General features: G+C 33.7%; 1 pseudogene; it reads left to right on the forward strand.

Annotated features, from left to right (window-relative positions):
* LOC141664882 (uncharacterized) overlaps nucleotides 1-8,745 on the forward strand; it is a 44,526-nt pseudogene extending 35,781 nt beyond the window's left edge.
* Nucleotides 8,746-14,336: the final 5,591 nt, after the last annotated feature.

The following is a 14,336-nucleotide window of genomic DNA, read 5'->3' on the forward strand; positions in this document are numbered from 1 at the left end:
GGATAACAAAAAGATAAGTGTTTCAGGGTTTCAAGGATTTGGTCTTTCAAAGTATAAGATACAATGGTTTGAGTGTGTAAGCAATCTGGTTCAGTGTTTGATAATTAGTTTGTATGTATTTGTGGAGTAGTATCGTATATTTGAGGTTCGTATTTGGGGATACAACAATCAATGGTTTAGAAAGAATCAGGTTTACAACTCAAGATCAATAACTGGAATCAGGGTTTAGGGTTCAGTGCTTCAAAGCACTTGCAATATAAACAGGACTATCAATCACTATAATATCTCGAGAAAGTTCAAAACACTTTCCTGGTACTAGCTTACTACACTGCACTTGCTCTCAATCACCACTGTCTTATTCCTTGACTATCTGTTTCCCTTTCCTACGCCTTGCCTCTTCTGCTCACATATCATAAGCATCTATCAATATTCAACTCATACGATTCGATTCAACACATACTTCTATCTACCCTTCGTTTCACCCAAATCCGATTAACGGATTGAAAGTTACGCAATAAACAAGTAAACATCGAATATACCGACAGTTAACCAACAAGTCACATATAACACATAATATGTCATATAATCAATGGTATATCATTTATAAAGAAGTCCCGGATCATAAATAGGCTTTCGGATATTTAAAATGATTTTTAAAACATTTTTCGGAATTAAAACAGATCGTTGAATCAATTTCAAAGTAGTAAACAGGGTTCAGTTGGCTAATTCTGGCTTCAAAACAATTTCATAATAATTATCGAGCCTTGAAAACGATTTAAAATAATACTTTAAAGCTCGAAACTATTTTTCGGAATTTTTAAATCATTTTTAAATAATTAAATCTAATTAAATAATTAATTAAAATCAATTAATAATTAATTAAATCAATTAATCAATTAATTTTCGAATTAATTGACTAATTAATCAATTAAAAATTAACTGAAATTAATTAACTAATTAATTCAGATTTATTTTTGAATTAAATATAATTTTTGGAATTAAAATAATGATTTTTGGAATTTTCAGAAATTAAAATCGAATTTTTATAATTAAAATAAATAGGAAATATGATTTTTAAATAATTTATAAACAGGAATCCAAAATATGCAAACTTTGGAAACCTGGGGGACTAAACTGTTTCTTCCCCAAAACTTTGGAACACGATTCCGGCCACCTCAGGCCACCAAACTGTCCAGAATTAATCTACACATTACCAGGAACTTATTTATGCAATCAAAACACATCAATCATCCATGTCCTGGCCGGAAATTGGCCAAGAACATTGCCGGTTTCCGGCGAACATCGAAAATCTTCAAAACACAACTCCCTTCGATTCACTAATCCTCTGTTAACGAGCTATATACCAATCGATTGCAAATTTCATAAGGAACATAATCCACTATAAATCAACAGCTAATAACCCCTAAATCAAAAAGCCCCAAATTTCAATTGAAAACATTCATACGGGTTATAAACCCTAATTTTAAAATTCGAGAATTAAACCCACTTTTGAGCATGTTATTGAACTCCAAATCAGACGTATGACATATAAAAATCATCAGGAAAACAAGCTCTACAACATGCAAGCATCAAATCATACAAACAATCATTTGAACAAAAATTCATATTTTTAATAAAATTAATTCAAAAATAAATAATTTTTCAGAAAATAAACCTTGATTTCTGCACTGATTTGGAACACAGAATTTGATAGAACACCTCAAGACCTTCGTTTTGAGTACTCGAGCTTTTCAAACGGACTCCAGTAACACCTCCGATTGTTGGTTTGATTCTCAAAAAGGTTTATGAATTTAGGGTTTTTCTCTGGAAAATTATATATTAGCTGAATGCAAATGATTTTGATACGAAATAAAATACGATAAAAGGCTATTTATAATTACGGAAAATTAGTATCCCGTTGGATCATTCCGGATATAAAACGGTACGTTTATTTATAAAAACTGATCCAAACGGTATCAGTTTTCGGGACAATTATCTAAATCAGTACAATTTGTACTGCGGTCTTGGTCTCAGTGCCTGGTTACACGTACTACGAGGTGATAATTGGGATAGTTTAATAAAAAGCTCCCGTTTATCAAAAATACGAGTTTTATCGATTTACCGAAACGAATATTGTATCGAAAATACTGCGCCGAGACCCGCGCAGGACAAACCGTACGCCGGATCGAAAAAGTTGAAATATTGAATATGCTCGGAATATTACAATTAGGTTAGGAAGGAGTTCTTGGAAGAGTTTCGGGTTCTAAAAATGTAACAACGGATGACGTCGGTTGGTTCCCGTTTTTATAAAATAGATTTTAAATACCGGGAAAAAGATTTTATAAATTTCATATGATCCTTATAAATTCATAAATCAACATAAAAATAATTAGGAAGATATGACAATTATCTATATTTTATTTTGGACATATAAAAATTAAAATACTCAATTAATAATATTTTTAAACATCCAAACACATTTAACACTTAACAAATAATTCACAGAATAGATACTGAACACATATATTAATTATTTATTAGCAAAAATAATTACACAATATATCCTGGATATTACACAGGACATCAGTGAAATCATTCTAACGAAATTCTCAGTAAGGGATGCTATTGGAACCTGCATTTGGTCAACCAAGTGGAGGTAACGATGGTCTACCATGTAACAACTTGTGTTTGACGAAAATTGTATGCTTGTTCCTAATGGAAGTACATGGATAGAAATCCTGCCATGGATCAATTCCTACTTTTCCTGTCAAGGAAATGCATAAAAGAGATAGAACTTGATAGTGGCGTATATTTTCTTGTCAGCAACTAACTAGCTTGAACCTTCGCGGGTTTGAGGTGAAAACTCCTCTAACGTTTGGGGGATTTCCATTTTTGAAGTACCCTAGCCTAGAATATGGCATTATTACCCGTGAGGTTGTTGAAAACCTTATTTCAGGCTGTCCTCTTCTTGAGAAGTTTATATTTGCAAATTTTGAACATACAGCTTTAAAAGTCCATGCCCCAAATCTGAAGCATCTTACTCTTGATGGGAATTTGAACATATATCTTGAGCATGCTCCACTTTTTTTTTTTGACGAATAATAAGATTTTATTGAACATAAAACATAAGAACACAGTCGGGATAAACCCCCAAACTGACAACTACAACCTGATTGTGAAACAAAAACCGAGCCAAACAAATAGCCATTTTGTTTTCAGATTGCTTAACAGATAGAATATAAATATTCTTGATAATAAAAGTGATTACAAAAGTTTCTCGAGCAATCCAGTCGACACCACTATCACTGAAAATAGTAGAATCACAATTGAACCGCGCACTTAAAAAACTGGTGATAGACCAGTGTTCATATCCATCGGTTACACCAACTGAGGTTGGGGTACAGATGCCCCATATATTGAACAATCCTTTATTGTGCGAGGTGAGCTCTCGCGATAAGTACCACAATTCCAGATACACTACAAGAATTCTCGATAATGCCAATGATAAGTACCACAATCCTTTGTTAGTCCAACTAAGGTTGGGGGTACAGATGCCCCATATATGCTCCACTTCTGGTTGCTACACTAAAAGAATTCTCGATAATGCCAACGAAAATTAACAAAAGATAACATTCCGTTGACAGTTCTAACAAATTGCCAATAAAATTTAAGATTTTAATAAATCAGTAGAATAACAACGAAAGCCCAATTGAACACCAACAATTATTTACTGACGGAATTTTTCGTGGGTAAAATAAGTGCCAAAAAAGCCCGCCTAAACCTGCCAACAGAATTGCCAATGGATTACAATCAGAATTTTGGCTACGAATTAATAATGGAATAACAACTAATTAGTAAAAAAAGTTAACAATTTGCTCACGAAAATGATAAACTGTATTCTGTTAGTATTCCGTTACTAATTTTTTATAAATGTAGATCGCTTAACGTTATATCCGTTAGTAAATGTAATAATTAAATTTAATGGCAGCACCTACCTTCTCAACCTTCTCAACCAACCTTAATTCCCAAATTTTGAGTTCAGATTTACTTTATTTATTTTCTTCTTCTCATCTGAAAATATAAATGGCACCTCAACATTCTCAACATTCTTCTTCTCATCTGAAAATCAAATTAAGGTCAGTGTTTTTCTTTAACTTCACTAATTAAACTGTGTTTTACGTTATTAATTAATTTTTTCAGTAGATCACTTCAAGAATTCTTACTTATACCAAGGGAAAATGGTAACGGAAACAAACCTGTTGGTAATTACCAACGAATTGTCAACGGAACTTAAAAACTTGAAAAACTAACCGTATACTAATTGATTAGTAACAAATTACTGACGAATATTTAGTAATGGATATTTTCGTTGGTAAAAAAGGCGCCAAAAAATCCCGCCACCCCATAACAACGGAAAGGTAATGACATGCCAACAGAAATTCAACCTAATTTTCCACATATATTCCGTTAATAATCCATTGTTATACTAGATCGGTTAAAAGAATTCGGTTACCATTCCGTTGAAATGTTAAGTGTTTTGTTACTATTCCGTTATTATTTCTTTGGTATATTAACTTTGTATATTTAATGCCAACTACTTGTTTACCGTTCAGCTGATACATATTCGATCTCATCTTTAATTATATCCAACCTCTTCTCCTAGTTTTCTACTCTGCAGATCCGATAAAACCACAGTTTTTCTTCCCCAAATTTCAGCACAAAGACGACTCACAAATTTCAGCTGATACATTTATCACTTTCGGTTTTCTCCTGTAACTATCCCTCCGGTCCTTTGTCTCCTTCGCCGGAGACTGCAAATATTTCTCTAAATACCGAGACGGATAAACGTATGTTTCCATTCTATATTTATCACCCGAGATCTATATTTTAGTTTAGTGTGTATATATGATTAATGATACTATATATTATTTATCTATGTTGCTAATGCGCATATTATTAATTAGGTAATTAATTACATGATTAATTAGTCAATATCAACCTTTGTCTAAGTATGATGATAAAATGAAACTAATTAATTAGTTTCCTATTTTTAAAATGTCATGCGAGTAATTAGCATTTGCTTTTGGTATCTAAATGGTTAACAATGAATTATAACAGTTAATTAACACCATACTCATGTTATGTTATGGCAAAATTGTTAACTTTAGATGGGTTGTGAATAATTTTTTTTGTAGGAAATTAAAAAATTCAATATGAATAATGGTCGAGATTGGATGTATCAAAGGATCGATAGTAGAGGATTCTTAACTTCGGCTTTTTTAAGTGGGTTGGAGAAATTTATGAAATATGTTATATCTCAAGAATCGTCCATAAATGGGACAAATATTCAGTGTCCATGTTTTAAGTGTGAGAATGGCAAATTCTGGAATGCGGAGACAGTAAAATTACATTTATTAAAGAAAGGGTTTGTAAGAGATTATTATGTGTGGGATCGACATGGAGAGCCATATGTTGCTAGACAGAGTGAAGAACAATCTTCTACACATTACTCCAATACTCAAGGCAGAAGAGACGAGGAAAACAAAATGTACAACATGGTGATGGATGTTGCCGGTCCAAGTTTTGATCCAGAGATGCCGAATGCAGAAGCACAGAAGTTGTATGATATTCTAAAATCATCTGAGATAGAGTTATATGAAGGTTGTGAAACTTCTTAATTGTCTTCCATGTCTCAGATGTTGAGTTTGAAATCTGACCATCATTGGTCAGAGTCATGTTATGATCAGACGTCACGATTCATTAAAGACATCTTGCCTCAAGATAATTCATTTCTTGACAGTTTCTATAGTACGAAAAAATATATGGAAGAATTGGGGCTTCCTTCTGAGCATATTGATTGCTGTGTTAATGGATGCATGATATTGTTCACATGTAAGATACAAAACCAAGCTTAACAGATCCAAGAAGGAGAAAAAGAAAGTGCCTTTTACGAAGATGATCTATTTTCCACTATCACCGAGATTGCAAAGGTTGTATGCTTCACCTACAACTGCAACCCATATGAGATGGCATGCTGAACATTATCAAGAAGAAGATGTGATGCGCCATTGTTCAGACTCAGAGGAGTGGAAATAATTTGATAAAGCACATCCCTCATTTTCCTCAGAGGTGAGAGATGTTAGACTTGGACTTTCTGCTGATGGGTTTCAACCATTTGGTGAAACAGGTAGAAAATATTCTTCTTGGCCAATTATAGTGACTCCATATAATTTGCCTCCGTGGATGTGTTCAAAAGAACAATACTTGTTTCTTCCTGTACTTGTTCCTGGGCCAAAAAATCCAAAACAGAAGATAGATGTTTTCCTTCAACCACTGATTGCTGAGTTAAAATATTATGGGAAGATGGCGTGGAGACTTGGGATAGTTCTTTGAAACAAAATTTTCGTATGCGAGCTGCGTTGATGTGGACTATTAGTGACTTCCCTGCTTATTCAATATTATCTGGATGGAAAACTGCTGGTCACTTAGCTTGTCCTCATTGTACTCATGATCATGATGCTTATAATCTTAAAAATGGTGGAAAAACTACATGGTTTGATAATCATCCAAATTTTTTACCTTCCAATCATCCATTTCGAAAGAATAAAAATTGGTTTACCAAGGGAAATAAAGTGACTGAATCTGCCCCACCAGTGCGAACAGGTGAAGATGCATTTCAAGAAATTGAGGCACTTGGTTTGACGAAAGTTACTGAATTAGGAAGCGATGAACACAATGCTATAATCATCAAGGCTTATAATTGTGGATGGAAGAAACGAAGCATCTTTTGGGATTTACCATATTGGAGGACATTATCAATTAGACACAATCTTGACGTTATGCATGTTGAGAAAAATGTCTTTGAAAATATCTTCAACACAATAATGGCCATTGAAGGAAAAACAAAAGATAATTCCAAGGCAAGAGATGATATTGCAATGATTTGTCGGAGACCCGAGTTAGCAATTGATGAATTGACACGAAAGTATCCCAAATCATGTTATAGCTTGGACAAAAAACAAAAGCAAAAAGTGTGTGAATGGCTAAAAGATCTAAAATTTCCAGATGGATATGTGTCCAATATGGGGAGGTGTATAAACATGAAAATATACAAGTTATTTGGAATGAAAAGTCATGATTGTCACGTGTTTATGTAACGTCTTCTTCCAATTGCTTTTCGGGAATTTCTTCCGAATAATGTTTGGGAGGCTGTGACAGAATTAAGTCTTTTCTTCAGGGATCTCACATCAACTACTTTGAGGATAAGTGATATGTGTAGACTTGAAGAACAAATTCCCGTTATACTTTGCAAGTTAGAGCGCATATTTTCACCATCATTATTCGACTCCATGGAATATCTTTTAGTGCACTTGCCGTATGAAGCACGCATTACAGGTCCTGTACAGTATCGATGGATGTATCCCTTCGAAATATTTTTACGTAATTTGAAGAATAATTTGAAAAACAAAGCTCGGGTTGAAGGATCAATATGTAATGTTTTTTTAGTTGAAGAATCTTCCACTTTTTGCTCACACTACTTTAAACAACATGTTTAGACGAAATATAGAAAAGTTCCGAGGAACGATTCTAGTGGAGGTGGAGAGAGTTTTGGGGGAAACATTTCTATATTTTCTCATCCTGGACGTTCACATGGGAGTGTCATTACTTGTTATCTTGATGATCGAGAATATATGGCAGCTCACAATTATGTCTTGTTTAATTGTCCGGAGGTTGCCCCTTATACCGAGTATGTTTTTTTTATCACAATACATACTTATTTGTCCAGGTTAATGAATATTGTTCTTATTATCTAATTTTTTTTGGTTAATCAGGATTTTTAAAAATCAACTTCGGGAGCACAATCCATACATAACTAGTGTTGAAGTTGACAGGTGCTTAGAAAGTGAGTTCGCCATGTAATTTAAACATTATGTAAGTTACTTGATACTTTACTAATCAATATAGTAGATAATTATTAACCATTTATTTCATATTTTAATAGTCACCACTAATAATTTCAGGTTCAAAATCCCTCACAAGTTTCGAATGAATACATTCGTGATATATCATTTGGACCTCTTCGTTCAGTTAAGTCTGTACCGGTTTACTATGTGAATGGATTCAAATTTCACACGCAAGTATATGGGGCTAATAGATCAACATTCAATAGTGGAGTATGTATCAAGGGATCAAATTTTAGTGAGGCATCGAATGATTACTTTGGAATAGTTGAAGAGATTTTGATTATCGAGTATCCCCGGTTTTCAGTCAAGAAAACAGTTTTGTTTAAGTGTGAATGGTTTGATCCTACACTTGATACCGGAACAAGAATTCATCCACGCTATAACATTATTGAGGTCAATAAAAGAAAGATATTGAGCGTGTACGAACCATTTATACTAGCAATGCAAGCCATGAAAGTTACTTTTGTAATTATCCAAGTCTTAAAAAGACAAGTTTGATTGGTTAGTTGTATGCAAAGTAAAGGCTCGTCCACTTGTTGATCTTCCTCAAACCTCAATATCACATCAAGAGCCGTTCCAAGATGATATTTCTACACATCTAAATGATATTAGTACAAATGATATTCCCACACATTTAAATGATGAAAATGGAGTTGAAATAGATTTAGATGATGATGACGGAACTCCGAATGAAGAAATGGAATATGAATCGGAAGAAGATGGATCTTCACAAACCGATGATAGTAATAATTGTGAAGATAATGATGATTCCTCCGAGTAGTCTATCTTCGCCATCATGTATGTAAATTTTATTTTATCTTATCATATATATATATTATAAAAGACATTTTAATATATATTACAATATTGAAATATTAAGTTACAAAATATTTTAATATTATGTATTGATATGTATTGTAAATTACTACATATATCTTATATTGTAAAGTACAAATTATTATTTAAATCATATTCTGATTTTAAAAGTAAAAAATATAAATACAGGACACAAAGCAGGTTGAGTTTGGAGACACATGTTAATTAGGGTTTACTCCTCTCTGGAGGCGGAAACAAACTGAACTCTAAATTGAGCAGCGCAGGGACGAAGTTCACTGAATCTAAGATAAAAAAGCTAGCATCTCTTGTTAATGTCTATTCGAAGGTATATATATTTACCCTTTCCTGTTTCTGTATTCAAGAATTTTTCATTTCCCCCTTTTTTGTGTATTAGGATTTATACTCGAAGGTATATGAATGATGGTTCCTTTAACCAATTAACATTTAACAGCAAGGAATTTGACCAGTTAACAGTTTTCTAGATGGATTGAATCTTGGTTATGTTTGTGAATTGTGATTAATCAAGCTAGCTCGAGCTTTCTTTGTAATGGGTACTTGGATTTTGAGAAAAAAATTGTATCTTTGTTGTGTTTGGGATTACTAGGGCTGTCTCAGGCTTTTATCTATTTTGGGTACTTGGCTTTTGAAAAAAAATTACATCTTTATTGTATTTGTTCTTGTTATTGGATGGTTAATTAGAGCCCTTTATTTATTTACTCCGTTTGCAGCCTATGACTCTTGATACAAGTCCCAGTGATGTAGGTATTCGTGACAAGGGTATTGGCTTTGCTCCTTTTTCGAGTCCTTACAAAGGTAGTGGGGGCGCAAGTGTTGCTTATGATGGCTTTGTTAAGGTAAATAAAAAGAAGCACTTCCAGAGTGCAAATATTGGAAAAGTGGATGGCCCTGCTCTTCTCGTTGCAGGTGACAAAGAATTGAGGCAAGCAAGTTTGTCTCTTGTTGATCATACAAGTAGAAGCAGCCATGGACAAGATATAAATGACAGAGGTTTATCTGAGCGCCATAAGAGTCCAGAAGTTAATGATTTAATAAAGAGAAAAGATGCAAAGGTAGAATTCAATATCAGTTTTTCTGCCACTATTTTTCCTTTTAAGTGTAGATTAATTTCTCTTCAGGAAGTCATAGTTTGGAAGCAGTTGTTTCTTATAATTTAGTCTTTGATGGGACATGTATTCTAAAATATAAATTCTATCAGGTTGTGATTTTTATGTTGTCTTTTGCATTGACCAATTATATTTTTCGACTATTTAGTTCTAGAACTTTTTTTTACTGATAGCTCTACTTAGCTTTCGGTCTAAGGACTTCTACCCGTGTTTAGTATAGTAGCAGCTTGGATGGTAAGGAGAATTATAGTTTTTCATAAGAGTCAGACTTGACTTAAATTTCTAGTATTTTTTTTAATAAATTCCTTTAAAAGAATTACCGCTGGTCTGCAATTTTGCAGTAGTCTGTAAGGGCTTTGTATCCTGTACATTAAATTTATCCTTTCTTGTGTTGTAGTCCCAATACTTTTATGTTAAATTGAAATATTAAATAGCTTTATCATATACATGACTTAATGCAATTTATTCTATTATCTTCTGTATTACAGGCACCGATGAAGAGGTTTAAGAATGTTGTTGAAAAGGCACCGTCTCAATCTGCAAATGTTGGAAAAAAGGATGATGTTGCTCTTCATAGTCAAGTTACCAAAACATTCGTTGAGACAGCGGGTTACACGAACCAAGTAAGTTAAATCTTTAACTCATTCAGTTGAGTGTTGTGGGAAAATCAATTTTAAATGGACATTATATAACCTTTAGATCTATCTTAAATGGTCATTAGTTATTATGTTCAACTTATAACTTTGTTTTATAAGGAATTTCAGATCAGTTCTAATTAGGGGATATGTTGTTGTGGGATAATTAATATATGTGAGTTTTATATCCTTGCAATCGGGACTTATGTTGTAGTTTTATATCCTTACAATCAGGATAATTAATATATTTTTATCATGTATAAATCCTTGAACAGATACTTTAAAAAATTATAAATCCTTCCCCTTGAAGGACACTTTAGATAACGATGTTAAGAATTAACACTTTTTTAGCTCGTGAGACACTTGAAGTTGATTTAGGCTATGTAATTGACAAGTAAACCATGCTGTTATACATTTTCTTTTTATGCATATTTGTGACATGTGTTGTTTTTTAATTAAAAGCACTTAAATATAATTTCTTACAGGACTGATTGCTGTCACATAATTATTTATGATATATCTGTTTGTTGACTCATCAAAGACTTCAGTATTCATCCATATGTAATGGATTAGTAAACCAACCTGCTAGATTTTGTCTGTACCGGTTTGTAAAGAGGCGAGCTGAGTTTGACGCTTAGTTTTCTTCTATATTACATGCACCTATGAGGAGGTTTAGACACACTGTTGAAAAGGCACCATCTCAATCTGGACGGGGAGTACCAGCTAAAGCTGGACAGCGCGTACAAACTCAACATGGACAACGCGCTCCTGCTCAATCTGGACAGCGCGCTCCTACTCAATCTGGATAGCGCGCTCCCTCTCAATCTAGATGGGTTCAAGCTCAATCTGGACAAAGTTTTTCTACTAAATCTCAGTCAAGATAAGATAAACTGCCAATACATGTACCATCTCAGTCTGGAATTCACCCATCACCAATGCAAGCAAGACAACGTGAATCTCAATCCGGACAGAGCACACATAATAAATTACTACAAATCAGTGCTCAATCATGCCAACGCACACCTGAACCCCAATCACGACAACGCACAAGTGGCGCTCAACCAGAACCAATTGAATACACACCAACTCCATCACATCCAAGCACACTAAATTTTTTGTGTGGAAGCAAGAAGATGATATTATTCATGATGGTTGGATGACAAGTGCAAGGAGGAAATATTCTGAAGTTGTTTCTGTAGCTCGTGTTGGATTTTAATCGCAGCGGAAGCATGTAAAAGCACTTTTACACATACAAAATCCAAATAAAAGCATATAAATCATGGTAAAAACATATGGATCGATTACTAACCTTTAATATGCGATCCAAAAGCAACGATCGGAGATCCTTAGCAGCTGCTTCTCAAACGTGAAGCACTCCACCGGTATCCACCAAGAAAACGACGTTGAGGAGGAGGAGGTGGAGAGAATTAGGTTTTATAAAATTTTGGGGTTAAAATAAAAATAGGGTTTATAATAGTATATTTATAGGCAAAATTTTCAGCTGAAATTTTTCCATAAAATATTATTATTATTAACCCATTTATTATTCTTATTAATAATTAAAACACCTTTTAATTATTAATCCTTTTTCTAAACACTTTAGAAATAATTCTCTCTCTTGATTTAATTTCCAAAATTAAATCCTTTAATTAATAATATTAAGAACTTTTCCTAATTAATTTATAATCAATTAAATCTCATTTAATCAATTATTAAATTTTTTAATTAATTATTTATTTCATAAATAAATAATTATTAGCCATTATTAATTAATTCCTCCACCATTAAATTATTCTCTTTTTATGGTGTGACCCTGTAGGTTCAATATTAAGCCGGTAGTAGAAATAAATAATAATAAAACTATTTTATCATCATTTATATAAATTCTCTAATTTATTAAATATGATTAATTAATTAATCATATTTATTCTACATCGTGAGGGATACTTCTCAGCATATCGCGACTATCCGGATAATATGAATTCACTGCTTAGAATACCAAGAACCTATTCAGTGAATAGTTACCGTACAATAAACTCCTTCTACCCTACAATGTCCCGATTAAATACAAGGCATGGATCTCGTGTCAAGCCTATCTAATTCAATCACTTGCTTACCATTTACTATGCTTAGTTCCATGCAAATTAGAAACTCCTTTCTAATTTCATTCACTCTGGCCAGAGATTCCTGAACAAGCATAAGTGGATCAGCCTTGAACATTTGCTTCCTTCATTGGAAGGGGTAGATCCTTTATTGATCATACACTATCTTCGTGTACAAATTCCTATACCCAGTAGAGCCCTAATAATTGTCCCTGGAGACTAAGAACTAAACCAAAGTATAGTTCAGTGTACACAAGATGACTATGATGACCTCAAGTCTATGGATACTTGTACAACTATCACTATGTGAACAACTACTGATACGTGAGTGAACTCCATCAGTTGTTCAGCTGTGCGAGTCATGTTCAGTGAACTTATTCTATAATAAGCACCTACATACTAGCTATAGTGTCACCACACAAATGTCTATGAGAACAGACATCCTTCATAATGAAGCAAGCATAGTATGTACCGATCTCTGCGGATTATTAATTACCAGTTAGTAATCCTACGACCAGGAACTATTTAAGTTTTGAGTTATCATCTTTTAGGTCTCACTATTATGATCTCATCATAATCCATAAAAAACTTTACTCTAAACTATGGTATATCTTATTTAAACACTTAAATAGATAAAGCCCGTAATAAAAACAAAACAAGTCTTTTATTAATATCAATGAAATCAAAACAGATTACACAGGAAGTTATTCCTAAATCCTAATACATGATTGGATTTAGGACATATTCCTTTCAATCTCCCACTTGTACTAAAGCCAATCACTCTGGTATCTAATATCCATCTTGTCTTTATGACGATCAAAGTGACTTTCATAAAGTAGCTTTGTGAGTGGGTCTGCTATGTTGTTATGTGTGTCAACTCTAGTTCAATATAACACAAGAAATGTTATCGCGCTCCCACTAACCCTTTTGTAGACGCATGGTTCATCTACGTTTTTCATAAAATCAAACTCTTTGATTGTCTCATCAAAACGGATGTTCCATCTACGAGAAGCTTGCTTTAAACCACATATGGTTCGCAGCAGCTTACACACTAGGTTTTCATTTCTCTTGGAAAGAAAACCATCTGGCTATTTACCAGATCACATAGTCGTAGTAAGCAGCATTCGCAAGCAAAATCCGAACTGATTATAACAGGGCTACAGGTAAAAGGTTTCATCAAAGTCAATCCATTGCCTTTGTTTGAATCCTTTTGCCAAAAGCCTGGCCTTATAGGTCTCCACCTGCCCATCTGCTCTAATCATTCTTTCGTATACCGTATACATAGATTCCATTCTGGATTTCATGGCACTTTGCCATTTCTCTGAGTCAACACTACTCATAGCCTTATTATAGGTCACAGGGTCGTCATCATCAATGATCGACAACTCATTGTCATTCTTAATGACAAGGCCATATTACCTCTCAGGTTGGCGAGACACTCTTCCTGTTCTATGAATGGGCTGTTCCACAAAAGGTTGTTCAGTCAGAACAGGTGTTTCCACTTGATCCGTAGTAGTTTGTGCTTCTTGAACTTCATCAAGTTCAATTTTGCTCCCACTGTTTCCTTCAAGGATAAACTCCTTTTCCAAGAAGGTAGCATGTTTGGAGACAAACACCCGATGATCGGTGTAAAAGTAATACCCTAAAGTCTCTTTAGGATATCCCACAAAACTA

This window comes from Apium graveolens, chromosome 6 (assembly GCF_009905375.1).
Source record: "Apium graveolens cultivar Ventura chromosome 6, ASM990537v1, whole genome shotgun sequence".
Lineage (NCBI taxonomy): Eukaryota > Viridiplantae > Streptophyta > Magnoliopsida > Apiales > Apiaceae > Apium > Apium graveolens.